At 41.8% G+C, this 11,771-nt stretch overlaps 1 long non-coding RNA gene across 1 annotated transcript; it reads right to left on the minus strand.

Annotated features, from left to right (window-relative positions):
- Nucleotides 1–2,933: 2,933 nt before the first annotated feature.
- Nucleotides 2,934–11,250, minus strand: LOC138407095 (uncharacterized). The gene is made up of 3 exons (XR_011240527.1): nucleotides 4,590–11,250; nucleotides 3,500–3,637; nucleotides 2,934–3,199 (listed from the first exon to the last, which is right to left on the minus strand). It is a non-coding gene; the product is annotated as an uncharacterized lncRNA (long non-coding RNA).
- Between the last annotated feature and the right edge of the window lie 521 nt (nucleotides 11,251–11,771).

Here is an 11,771-nt window from a genome sequence, read left to right on the forward strand (position 1 = left end):
TAATCTCACCTGGAGTCGTCAGTATTTTCCACACCGTCCTCCTCATCATCTCCACCGTTTGCACTACACCTGCCCCTCAGCCATGTCTCTTTGCCCTTTTTGGGGTCAACATTGTTTTCAGAACCTTGCATGCCTTTTTTGCTCGACTCTTGTTTTGTTTTTTTGGACCTTCTTGACCTCTTCTCCTTGCCTTCGAGTCAAGCATTGCATTCCCGAGTTCTTTTGAGCCTTTTCAGAAAGCTGTGTTCAAACTTCAGACTCACTGCAGTGGGAAGGTTGCAACAAAATGTATGTTTCTCCAGATAATCCCCTGAATTTCAGTGGTGCCAGGCCCTCTAGCAGCTCATGTAGTTGTTTTCTATGGTTATGTAAAGACGAACCTTACAATAACGAATCACTTGTTCTCAAACTAATGTTTTATCTGAACCTGACCAGAGCCGGATGTTTTTCCTAATTTACAGACTCGTGTAGTTTAAAACATCAAGTAACCAAGCCAATGTGACCAAATCCGGCCCAAGTCGAATATTTTGCTCCAAACATAGCATTGATCTAAAATTGCCACTTATTGTCATAGACTGTGTTTAAAGCCACCCTATAGCTTGTTGCAGTATAGGTCATAAATTCTGCCTTTTCAATGTTAGTAGATGGGACAGAGTACACATCAAACACATTTTACTCAAAGATGTTTTCTGTCATTTTAGGTTAATAACCTTTGTATAAGTGTGAATTTTTCTTGGAGTTTTGTTTTTAGTTTGATGCTTTAAAAAATTGTCAAAATGATTGACACCTGAGATTCACTCATGATTGGCCAAACGTGTATATCTGCGGGACGTCATCCATCTTCATCAACAGAACCTGATACCAGCCAGTTGGAACCATGTACCTTTAGTACATTGAAGTCCTCATAAAGCCAAAATAAAATAATTCCTGGTAAATGTATTTTTTAAAGCAATATAACAAAAATAAAGTCCCAGAAAAGCCTGATCCTCAGGGATGATTTTTATTCTTTCACCACCATCCCAACCTTCAACTTTGGTGAAAGATTCAGTAGCTGCAGTGGGATGATCTGCAGCCTCTGCCCCTGCAGAAACAAAGAGGAGGAGAAAACTGTCATCACAAAGCAAACAGATCTCTAAACAACCAAATAAAGAAACTCTGCCATAAAAATGATATTGTACATGGAACTCAGACAGGATTTACAAAGCTCAAGTGGAAGTTTCTTTTACAGCAGCTGGAGAAGCTGAGAAAAAATTGAGTCCCTAGATTTTTTTTTTTTTAAATATGACACCATTCCTGCAACAAAAGCCTGTATTTCTGATGTGGATGTCTCACTGAATATTCAGCGATAGAATATTGAGAGGCTCCGGCTCTTTTGATCCTTTAGTGATCAGAGAATACGTTTTTACTTCCGATTCAGTTATTGTCTGAACTTTTCTGGGAGAGAACTCATTTTATCTGATGAAACCTGCTGTAAACTGGATATGTGGTTGCACCTGAATCCTTTTGTCTGGTTTATTTTCATTTTCTCCTTCTTTGTATTGATTTTACTGTATATTTCTTGGCTTGTCTTAGTGTCTGTGTCTCTAAGACATCAGGGGCATTTGTACCAGATAGAGTCAAATGGCTGTCAAGCATTTCTTGCCTGCGAGGGAAGCTCTCACTTGCATTGTGTGCCTCGGCCTCGTTTTAATGGTATTATAATGTCTATTTTCAGAGTTTGAATGCATTAGAGGTGAAGTGGAGGTTCATAATTTTAAGTATTTAGAGTTTTATCTAGGGATTACAGAAATCCAATAAAGCTATTATCACTACAGAGTAAAAATAAACTTGCATGAAGCTTTTAAATAGCACTCATGAAACAAGTCACATAAAGATATCAATAAATACAATACATGCAACAGTATATGGTTTGGATTTCGATATAGACTGTGTGCATCAGGCCTGGAGTAATGAATAAGCAGCTCTCTCCATTCCCATTCCCTCAAGATCGCCCCATGATGTATCTTCAAGAAAGACGCTTAACTACTAAATGCTCCAGTGGAGCTGCTCAGTGGCCAGAAGTGGAAGATTGTGGCTGTGCTGAGCAGCTCCCAGCTGTGAACGAGTCTAACTGTCTAAATGAGAAGCAAGGCATAGACAAGGGATGCGGCTCAGCAGATTTTCCCTGGATGAGTAAAAGCTACATTGAAGCTCCATTTCCAGGATTTAGAACAATGTGATGTGAATTCTTTCACATCTCAAATGCTTGTTGACTTACAGAGGCCATTACAGTTTGACAGATCCGAGTATGACAAATGGTGAGAACGATGGATTAGTCAAATCAGAAACACTTACGCTATTGTCTCTGTGCAGAAATTACAAACGCAGCACGGCACCGTACAGTTATCCCTCTCTGTGGTGCTTCATTAAGAATAATTGGCCAAATGACAAGTCACCGTGTTGCACCGCCATTTCATCAGCAATAGTCACTGTAATTGGAGAAGAGGCTCAGCAGCGAGGAGAAGGTTACCCTCCCTAATAGGGAAGGAGGCTGACTTCAAACTCCACTCCGGAATATAAATATATAATCTGAAATGCCTTCGAATAAACCGAAGCACTGAAAATGCTTGTTTGAGGGGGAGGAGGGGGAGGGGGCACAAAAGGCTTCGGTGGTGGCGGCGCACTCAGCAGCCAAGATGGAGGCGTGCCACTTCAAGAAATCAATAATGAGTCCAACATGGTGCTGAAGCTACACAAACAATGCCTGGACGACACTGGCAGGCTTCTGCTAATGTGGGGGAATGAAAGGAGAGGAGTGGTGTCCTTGAAAACAAAGAGGCGGAAAAAAAAAAGGAAGAACAAAAGAGGGAGGACTGCACTGGAGAAGATGAGATATTTGCTATGTTGCTTTTTTAAACCTAGTTATGGTGAGTGGAGGGAGCTGGTTGTTCTATACTGTCATTCATATCATCAGACACGACCACAGGTGGATGCAAAGATGTGGATGCTCATTAAGTTGGAGAATTTGGCTGCCTCAGCCGTGCATCTCCACTGGCAAGAAAAATGTTCAGTGCAATAACGAGTTCAGGGGCTTTTACCATGAGATGCCATCTTTCCATTTGGTCAGTACTACCAATGTATGCCCTGGTCATTTGTAAAAATCGTTTATCCACAGCTGTTGTTCATCACGAGCTTCATGCTGTGGGTCCCCGTGGTCAAACTGCAAAGCAGAGACATTGACTGTGTATAAAGATGGACGACTGTCTCCGCTATCTCCCTCTATTTCGATCTGAAGCCAAAGTATTGTGTATTGATGTGTCAGGGTATTCTTTCCAAACATTCATTTGACATGCAGTTTGATCAAGGCATATTCAATAACCGTTCTGTGTCAAATGAGCACAGATGCAAATAAAAACCAGCTGTTTGCCACTAAAAACAAGTTTTACTGGAAGTTGCTTCAGGGAAAGCTTCCCATATGCTCTTTACATTATCGCCAAGATGTGTTCAAAGTCATACATACCTCTCCACAAAACAAGAGGAAGGATTTCAAAACAAAAAGCAGCTGAAGTCCCTCCACCTTGGCACAGACTCCATCCCTGGCAGTCGATTCTGGGTCAGTGTTAATTCAAACAGGAAATATGGCGGCTTGGACCACGGCCTGCGAACGAGGCCAGACAGAATGACTTGAAGCACACTCTGCAATATCACTCCCATATGCACAGACAAAAATAATGGGTGACGCCTGAGAGAGGAGGGGGAGGCAGAGATGACGAAAGTGAACGCAGGACCTAAAAATAACAACAAAAAGAAGTTTTACATGCCAGGAAACAGTTCATATTTAGATGCAAATAAACTTCTTCTTTTTTTCCGGAAAGTTCCACTTTTCAACCACGCAAACGACGATGATTGAGCAGAGCGCAAACGACGATGATTGAGCAGAGCACAAACGACGATGATTGAGCAGAGCGCAAACGACGATGATTGAGCAGAGCGCAGAGTTACTTAGTTCAGCTCTGCTGCATTTATTGGCAACTTGGTATTTGAAGAATTTTCCTGTGGCGCGGAAACTTTGGAGAATTCATGATGAATAATCAAGGTCGTCTTCATGAAAAATGAATGCAAAGAGCTTGAGGTTGGAGTTTAATTATATTGGATAAGAGCTGTAAAAAAAGTTGAAAGGGTATATGAGAAATAAAGTATTGTGTAGTTTTATGTTTGTTATTAAAGGGGTTGGGGTTTGTGGCGTTCCTGAGTTGTGGCAACGACATAAACTTTACTTTGCTGATCATTTCCACGTGGCTGAGGGTTCGTTGTGGCTCTGCAATGTGGCATGACAACCAAAATAGTTTTTCTTGTTGTTAAATAAAAAAAGAAATCAACATGGAAGCCCCCCCCCCAAAAAAAGTGCGACCGCAAATGTAATTCCCTCCCTTCTTGGGTGATGTTTTAAAAAAGAAATTCATCTCATGCTGCTGTATAAATATATATATGCCTGCTGCTCTAAAACATTTTAATATCATTTCCTTTCAAGGAGGAGGAGGAGGGAGCAGGGAAGCGAGATGAGGTTATTTTATTGGATAATTTCGCAGGAGGTAATGCGAGGTGACAACCTGCTGCATCCTGCCTGGGTTTTTCTTCCCCGGCGCCTCAGGTCCTGGGAGTCGTCTTGGAGCGAGTTGGTGTTTGCGTCCGCTGGCTGCAGGGCTCATCGTTATTATGATTATAAATGCTTCATTAGGATCCATTAGCTGCGGCGCAAACCTGTAACAGTAACAGAAAAACAAGGAAGAGACAACTGGCTGCCAGCAGGGAGGGGAAAAGTGCACGAGAGATGACAGATGAAATAAACAGAGGGGTGGTGACTTGTGAGGTGTGTGAGTCTGTGTGACAAGAGGATGTTTTGTTGTGTACATGTCACCAGTGTGGGTGCTGTGTTTTCACATACACACACAGGTGCTGGAAGTCATTCTGAGCTTGTTTTCCAGGGAAAATGCTGAAAAGTTGAATAGAAACTGTTGATTATTTGACTCTTTGCAAGTTAAATCTGCTCTAAATGTTTTTATGTGCCAACCATGTGTTTGCATTGACTATTCTCACACATGCTCGGTCCATATGTTCCACACACATCACTACTGATGTGTTCTTTCCCATTGAAGATGATTTAAGGACACATGTTAAGACAAAGGGCACAGTCACTGGAGGAAAGACATAAGCTTTGGTTCCACATGAGTTATGTCTCTGTGTTGTTTGTGTCACCACACAGAGAGCTATATAAACACTGCATTACTTTTCACCCATGTGAGAATCATCGTCTCTCGCTTCTTTGAGTTATTGTGTTTGTGCACATTTTATTTTGTTAAGTTCGATGTCTCTCGTGTCGCGTGGTTCCAAGATCGTGGCACAGGGGGCGAATCTTATCAACCCTTGAAGTGTGCTTGTAGTTTCTCTTTTGTTTTATAAACTATGTCACTTACTGACAATACTTGGAATAAATATGACATTTAGCAAGCAGGCTTTTTAACATGCACAGCGTTCTTGAACAAGGAACAATAAACTAATAAGGACTTAAATGTGCATTTTACTAAATCAGGAGTTGTGCATATTTAAATAGCACATCTGTGTAGATTGTCGCCCCTTTATGAGCCAGAAAAATCCGAGCTCCGCCACTATTCCACATGGAGAAGAACCTTGTCCATCTTCTCCAAGAAACAACACCAAAATCACCAAGACTCAAGTGGTTATAAGTAATGTGAGATAAGGTGGCTCATGTTAATACATCTTTAGATGTTCAGATGCTCTGGTGAGCATTTACATTTTTTTTAGCTGTGCTTTGGTTTCATCAAGCTCACTGTTTTTAAGGAAGCAGTCTTGTAAAACCCAATGCATGATACCTGCACAGCCCCAAACAGCTGACAGAGAAAATTGGCAATAAGCTTGAGAGCATGGTGGAGCATTTAGCCGCTGAAGAGCCACATATTTCCCATTAGAGTTGATAGGAAAACTGAGCTGGAAGGAGAATGATTATTGATATTTGTAAGGAGGCTACAAGCACCACTCTAAATTAATGCAAATTTTTAAATATGCATTTGTTAATGTGCATTTGCAGCCCAGAGTGACCACAACTTCAAAAAAATCAATCATTTCATCTTTAATTTCATGATTGAAACGAGTGGTTTCCATCTAAAAATCTCCCGGGCAGTATTTACTCAAAGATCAATTAGCGAGATATTAACTTAGACATACTCTCGTGAATCCCTCTGCGAAGATATTAAAGCCAGCCTTGAGATAATTGGCAAGGGGAGGAATGGTAACTACACACAGCATCAATATCCACCAAGCAGGGACGTTATTATGGAGCTAATTATTGTTGGGACCCTGAGAAGGATTACGAGGGTAGAATAAAATAGGATGAATGTTTTAACATGTGAAAATGCAACATTATGAGAGTTGTAGATATGAGAGAGATGTAACAAACTTCATGCACAATAATTATTATGTTCAGGTTGCTGGATGTGTGGCATTGTGTCAGTGACGGCTCAAACAGCACAATAAAGAAACGTGTCAGTCCAAAAAACATGAAAGCAGAACTAAACTGATCAGATCGCTGACAAATGAAAAATGAGCATCAGTTGTTTTTGCAGACAAAAGCATTCATGCACTTTGGAATGTTTATCTTTGATGCTCCGTGACATGAAGATGCCTGAGGTAGATTTGGCGTATGATAACAGAGAGGTGTGGTGTTTATAATCCTTCTTTGCATGTCGGTGAAACATCCTGCCAACGCAAACACAAAAAAAAATTAACTGCATGTGTGGTGTTTGGCAAGAATCTGCTTTTGGCTCAATGGTTGCGAGGGTGGCGGACTGAGCAGATCCTCCAGAGTTCTCCAAGGGGATCCCGGGGTGGCTCCAATCACCTCCGCTGTTTATTTTGCTCCTAATAACTAAGTATGTCGAAATGAAGCAGGAAGTAACTTTTACATTTAGAATAATCTGGTTCAAAATCCTTAATTTACACAGGAAAGGGAATAAAATGTACAGAATTGTACATTAAGTACATTTAAAAAAGTATATTATATGTTGGTTGTGTTCATGTCCAACATTGTGGGTCACTGATGCATTTCTAATAGTTATCAGAAACATTGGCGCTCAGGCTTTGGCTCCACAGGCCGTGTTTGTCAGTGGGATCAGTCGACAGTTGGTTTTGCTCTTGTTTGATGGGATTTGTTCACAATACGAAAAAATCCTTAATATCGCCACGATCGCTCTTTGAGTCAACAACACAATGGAAAACGTCCGTCCTCTGAATTCACATGCGCTCGCCTTCTAAAGAACTGACGACGGACACGTAATACAAAGAAAAACAAGGAGATGTTGTGTTTGTACAGCAGAGTTCATGTTTTAACGTGACAGATTAAATGTCAACACACACTCATGAATGTGAATTTCACACTACCCCCCATCATTTAATTAAGTCACTATTTATTCCTCAGAATTCCTTCACAGACCTCATATTTTTTTTACATATATATATATTTTTTTTTTTGGGACTTTAAAGGAAATCCACCTCCTGAATTAGATGAGATGAAACTTTAATCATCCCTGTGGGGGAAACTGGGTTATTGCTGCAGCATAGACACAGATAATAATAGATCAAATGTGGTGTATTCAAGCTAATGCCACAAATGTATCCAGCAAAAGAACATACTGAGCATTAGCTGACAAACATAGGGGGATGTAGATAAAAATAAAGATGTTGCAAATTAATCTGCGTCTTGTTTTATTTGAAGCTGTGCAAACAAAATCCACCTTTTCTTTTCCTGGGTGGAGGGATACTGCCACTAATGCACATTTCTAACCGATGAACTGACCCATAATCAACACCGCGCCCGACAGACTCCCTGTGAAATTGCACCTGCACGCTTGTTCGGAGAAAACAATGCATCCATGTCATCAGCGAACGTGAGCGAGTCGCTCCTCCGATTGACGAGCGATGCAGCCCGCAGGCCCTGCTCGGCGAGCGTGGAGCGACCCAGATAATGTTGTGAATAATTTATGAAACAATGTCAGTGCTTCTTCATAATGACTTCAAATGGACATCAGCCAAGCATTAAATGACAGGGATTAATCTACTTTTGAAATAATAGTCCTAATGGAGTATCGAATCCTCCGGGACTGCGCGCCCGAACTTGGGAACCAACTGTGACACATTGCCTGTGCCGTCAGTGTGCGGTGACCCCAAAACACACTATTAAAAGTTGCTCAAAAGTTCACCCCTCCCTTCCAGGAGTGAAGACATAGATGGAAAGTAAAAAGGTCAATCACACCTTTCAAAGAAATGACTAAAGTAAGAAAGTCCCAATAAATACACCACTACACCTGTTTTTATATAGATTTCTACTATCTCTGACTTAGCTCTGCTTCCCAGCATTGCGTTCTATCTGTATTTTTTGGCAAATATAATTTGTCCTTCACACAAACCTTTTCTCCTCATTCCCCTGTTTTCTGCTTCACGTGTGGTAATGTCACGCGTCATTGGTTGAGGTAGAAAGCAGGAGTGCTTGTTTTGATGCAGCTGAAGTCCTGAATGTGTGTGACTGGAGTTTTTATTACCTAATTGTGCCGCCCTGCTATAAATACATCTAACTTGATGATAATGGTGCAGGAGTGCACAGATACTGTCTTAAGTGCAAATTCAGATACACACAGCCACTGACCCCACTGGGGAGGTTCGGCAGGAAGTAGGAAGTGGATTAAAGCAGCTCTGTCCTCGTCAGCTCAGACCGCACAAACAGATTGCGCAGTAAACATGCTAAACAGAGCTGTTTCTCTCTGGGGTGTTTCCTGATAGATAAAAGTTTCATGCATGTTTGCATTACGCGTGTCCCCTGTTAGAGAACGCAACGGACAACAGAAGCAAGACCAACAGCCACATGCATTAAAGTTGAGCCACTTTCACTCTGTTCACTCTGTATATGCTTCTCTGAATTATCCATGATGTCGGGCTTATAAATATTACAACTACAGACACAGAGAAAATAAGATATAATTAAGAATACATAAATAAATGGCACTCCTGGCTCCTGTGGGTTTTCTCTCACTTATATTTATCTCCCGTGACATAATAAAACCCATTCACACATCCGCACTTCCCCCCTTCCCCCAATCTGCATGCAAATGTAAATACGACATCTCTTGCTGGAGCGAGTGAAGTGCACAAGCCTCACGTGTGATTGGAATTACACGCCGAGAGCCCGGAGTCGAATTTCTTCCCGAGCCGCGGCTCATTCATCCAAAATCTTGCTCAGTGATGCAAATACTCTATCATTTAAACTCATTTATCTTTGCTTCAGGGTTTGCTATAGAGACAAATGTGATAGACCCCCCCCCCCTTTCACACACACACATGAAATGTGAGGTGGGAAATAAACCAGGAAAAGAGAGAAGGATTCCAGCGGAATGCATTCATTCATTATTCAAGAGCACTTGTTGCTTTTAGCGATATCCAAAAATTGGTGACATTTAATTTTTTTACAGCCTCCCTAACACAGATGGTCCTCACCAAGGTCTCGCTCATTCCTCCTTTATGCCGCAGATACAGAAATGTTCCCAATGATGAGAGGCTGCGGCGCTGAGTTCAAACGGATGTAGTCAAGAGGGCAGCTGCTGAAAAAAATACGAGCCCCAGTTCGTAGATGATGATTAGTGAATCATCCGTCTCCCTTTTCATCCGTCCTTCCTCTTTGGAAGCTCAGTGGTAATGATGTTAATCTGTGCTTGAATCTTTGATCTGAGACACTGCTGCAGTTTTTTGGGGGGGGCGATAATAATTGATCCTCACGATATTTATGCAGATGTTATTTAGAACATCCAATAATTGATCTAGGGTTGGCCTGTGGTCATCAGTTCTGTTCTGCCAGATTCACTTTTGGAGGCTGATGATTCTCTTTTATCTGCTTTCTTCTGCTGAAGTTTAGCCAGTACAAGAATCCAGAGACAGAGATTCTTTTGAGACTCTTCCCTCTCTCTTCACTGTTAGATTCGTGTTCACAAGAAACAGAGACATGTCTGCAAAAAGATGAAATACTCCAACAGCTTGTTTTCAATTATTTTTAACTGTGCTGCATTTAGGAAGTTCTGCAAATGTTTAAAGTCCTCACAGACCACCATCTCCTTGTGTGTCGAGGCCAGCTGTGGCTCAGGGGGGTAAAGCGGGTTGTCCACTTATTAAAAAGTCTGTGGTTTGATCCCATCGATTACATTCTGAGAAATGCTTTGTGCATATTCCACAGAAACATATAAAGTTGTCACGCAACACGCACTGCGGCAGATGCAGATCTGGACTTGTTGTGCTCAACACACCTAAAATTGAAAAAGATACATAACAGAGATTAAATGAGGCAGCGTTTTTCCAATCACCTCAACAAAAGAGTCGTTGTTGTCAAAACAAATAGTTTCCCCGTGTTTTTGTGACTGTCGGCATTTAGAAGAAGAACTTAACAAGACAATCTGATTACGGGATCTGCTATCAGGATAAAACACATGAAATACCTCGCTCACGGATGAAGACACTTGCATGTCATGTGAAAAGGGAGATATTCCTTGCTGGATTTATCCATCCCCCTTTTTCATTATCTTCACTTGTCTCATTTGTTTTGTTCCAGTTAGTGAAGTTTGCATGTGCAGCGTGTTGTTGACCTGCGCTCTTCTTCTTTTTTCTCTTCCATGGCAAAACACTTTAAGGAAACATTCTTGTCTGTATCAGCACATCAAGCCGTCTCCTGCGGGGCTTGTCAAGCACCCGTCACAAACTGTGACTATGAATGGCACCCCTGTGACCCTGGAGTATCAGCGGCACAGGCACACAAACGCACATATAAGCTAATTCTTTCATTGTGCTGCACACACACACACACATACACAGACAAACTCCAACCCACACAACTTTTAACTTGACTGAACTTCCGAGCTGATCCACGCTGGGCTCTGTGATGTGTGATTTGATTACTATGGAGAGCTGCCAGCAGTGTTTGCACTAGAAAGTTGTTGCTCTGACACTCGACCGCGCGGCTCGACACTCACAGATTCACTAAAAGAGAAATGTAAATACGCACACACACTCGCAAACATAACACCTTCCCGTCCTGTCGCATACTCTTTACGTTTTTTGAGCGCTCGCATTCCTGTGAGGGGAGTCACTCGGACAGTGTGTCTGATCTCTGTTCGCTGGCTTGTGATTACACAGATAAAAGGGCAAGGCTCAGTCTAGGAGGCGACATCGGGAGCTGGAAAAAAAAATCGCAGCAACATTAGCGGCGATGGAGGCCGACAAGGGTGTTAAGTTCCATCGAGGGAGGTCAGGGTTATCATGGACGTGGAAGGAAGAAAAGAAGCCCTGGATCGGTTGGGTTGACATGTTGGAGCTGATGTAAATCAGCTAATGTAGGGGACATTTTTACAAGCACGGAGCGGCAAAGCTTTTACATGAATGATCAGATCATGGCACTGAATCCAAAATGTGACGTCGAGGTCAGATAACCTTGTTTCCGTGCATCCCATTCGACCCCCTTTGCTGACATGACAAAGATGTAGTCGAACATCAAGTCCTGAGCTCACAGGGATAAGCGTTAGTGTTGGAGAACAGCTACAACTGCAAAAACCCTCCTCATCAATCTTTTAAATGGTAATTGTGCATTGTTTTGGTCCAGGAAAGCGATATCACTGCAGCGTTTTTCTGATTAGATTATTTTTAAAAGTGCCGACTGCAAACCAACCTGTAAATGATCTGATTAC

The sequence above is a fragment of the Paralichthys olivaceus genome, chromosome 24 (assembly GCF_024713975.1).
Source record: "Paralichthys olivaceus isolate ysfri-2021 chromosome 24, ASM2471397v2, whole genome shotgun sequence".
Taxonomy (NCBI): Eukaryota; Metazoa; Chordata; class Actinopteri; order Pleuronectiformes; family Paralichthyidae; genus Paralichthys; species Paralichthys olivaceus.